Raw genomic sequence first — 2,500 nt, 5'->3', positions numbered from 1 at the left:
TAGATAGAGTAGGGCTCCCCTGTGGTATTGCCTGTGCTACTTCAATCGATTGGTGGTTGGTCATTTGATTTATTTGTTTATGACCTGCCCTGGCCTCGCGGGTGGGAGGCAGGGGAGCCGAAGTTACTAGTACAAGCCCTATCGAGATTCTAAGACAACCACAACCGACAAGATGTAGGAGTGCTGTTGGATCACGATCAATTATTGTAGCTCGCTAGCGTCGTAGCCGAACGACGACTACCAAACTGCCAAACTGCCAACCTACCAATCATTGAACATACAGGCACGGCGTGTCAGCAGATAGTGCTCATTCATATGACTGCGTGCCGCGTGCGACGTCGCCATCGAGTCATGGTGGCTACCGATGGCTGCTGCTATGGCGTTACGTTGCCATCGTTGCCACTACACCTCCGCCTTGTATGGTCTAGTTTTTTTCCTCGTCCCCGTCTCGTCAGCAACAGGCACACTCCCCTTTTGCTTCACGCACCGCGATGAGCCGCGGTCACTCTACTCGGTGCCACAGTCGGCCTAATCTTCGCGTTGACAATTACGGCGCCAGCATTCAGCAAGTGAGACAAGCTTATCATGTTCGAGTTTCGCTTCGCCGTTTCCAGTGCCCCGCCTAGACGCTACTGACGCGCGGACGCTTAGCTCTCTGCCGTGCACACACACACACACACACACACTCTTTCTCCTCATCTTTTGAGGCCTTCATGTGGCCGCCACCGGCAGCTTGACACGAGAAGGGGGTTGACAAATTTGTCATGCATATAGCGGTTATCGGCAAGCAGAAAAGAAAAGAAGCACATAAAAGAAACTCCCAGGCTAAGGAATGCTTGTCCCATTATCTTTCAACCGATTGCTGGCCGCTATTGCTGCAGTTCGCAGCTTTTCAAGTGCTTCAAGTTTTATTATTCCAAATTTCCAAGCGATACTGCGTCTCCTCTAGTGGCCAATCGATGGCGAGATATCGGTTCCGAGTATTTGGATTATTTTTTATGTCAATTCGGGGGAAGTCCGCAAGCAAGGGAGTTCCGTGGAGTTCTACAACATACTATCTGGTGGTACATTCCGACATTTGAAAGGGTCGGTTAAAGAGTTCGCGGAGCACAGGCGTAAATCATGTATGCATATCAGTTTCCACCGAGTTTACGGGATATCCGTAAGGTAAACAGGTTCAACGGATGCGCAGTATGCCCCTCAGAGCACCCGGCAGCGAAATGTCAGACCGGCGATGCGGCCGTTCTGGAATGCCCCGTTCGTGCTGGGCAAATTCCTGCTGCACTGCTTGGAACGCACGCCTCCCGTGTAGTCTCTCGTTGCCCTTTGGGCGGTTAATTGCGTTCCGATCGATTAGCTCCCTCGGTGGGTTGCTTCTGAGAAGCGCTAGTATCCAGCAGAGGAGCGCCAAACGGGCGTGATCGATCGTTTAACGTCATTTGCCGATCGATAGACGAGTTGGCGAATGACGTCACCAACGGGAGTACATGACGTCACGGATTGATCCTCCCCCCGAAAAAAAGGGAACTGACCTAACACCTCACGGTGCTCGTGACTCCACCTGACGACATCACTGATTAGGCCACGGCTGGATGTGGATGACGTCGATTTGTTCCACGATTATTCTGGCAAACGATCGATTAACAGCGAGTTGCGATCAACTATTAGAGCACGAACGATATCGAATCGAATCGATTTGCACCGATCGTCATCGTCGCCGTGGTCGTCATCGATGTCGATTTTTGTCATTTTTCCTGGCAATTTTTCCACCCGATAATGGAGAGCCGAGCACATGGAGCAGCGCGTGTTGTTGCGCTGCCGGGCATTACGCGTCAGTTGTGTGGCAACTCGCCACACTGGAAGAGAGGAGTCTCCTAACGCGGTTTATCAGTGGCGTCCCATTATCTTACGGGCGGGTGTGACGCCTATTTGCTAGTTTGTTTGATTGAGTTGAGGCTAGGCGATTAGCGGTCGCTGCGCTAATCGGGGACACACTTTACCATAGCAAAGGTGGTGTTTGGTTTAGGACTATGATCCTTCACTCGGTGCGAGATCGCGCAATGCGAGATCCATCCAGACCTGCGTGGTGCTCCAGTTAAGAACGAATGAGCTCACCGGTGTTCAGGGATGGATTTACGATGACGGTGGCTTCATGACAGGCAACTTACGGATGCTCAGTGCCTATTCAAACAATCGAGCTAACAAATTAGTAGAGCGGACAGGCGGCATGGTGGAACCATCCCATTGCTGAGCGTTTATCATTTGGGGTCCCCCTCTTCTTTACTTCGCACCGAGGACCAAGGACGAGGGTTACTGTATAGAGTGTTTGCAAAAGAGGTTTGGTTGTGATAGCCACCCTCTCCTGTCCTATGGTGTTCCTACTAGTACGCAGTATGGCTACCGGGTGTCGGTATATCAGTATTTTAGGGGAAAATTGTTTTCTTTACTACACCGTCGTTGTCATTTAACTGTTTTTGAAGGAGGGGTTGTTTTCGCAGAA

The 2,500-nt window shown here is 51.0% G+C and overlaps 1 protein-coding gene across 2 annotated transcripts in view; it reads left to right on the top strand.

Moving 5' to 3' along the window:
* Positions 1-2,500, top strand: part of LOC125950927 (uncharacterized) — a 15,098-nt gene that overhangs the window by 11,688 nt on the left and 910 nt on the right. For both annotated transcript variants that reach the window (XM_049679320.1, XM_049679321.1), the window contains exon 6: positions 1-2,500. This exon is cut by the window's left edge and continues 2,029 nt beyond it; it is cut by the window's right edge and continues 910 nt beyond it. The gene's annotated coding sequence lies outside the window, so the exon portion shown is untranslated.

Source organism: Anopheles darlingi, chromosome 2, assembly GCF_943734745.1.
Source record: "Anopheles darlingi chromosome 2, idAnoDarlMG_H_01, whole genome shotgun sequence".
Taxonomy (NCBI): domain Eukaryota; kingdom Metazoa; phylum Arthropoda; class Insecta; order Diptera; family Culicidae; genus Anopheles; species Anopheles darlingi.
Note: the sequence above shows the minus strand (reverse complement) of the source record. Positions and strands in the feature narration are given on the sequence as shown.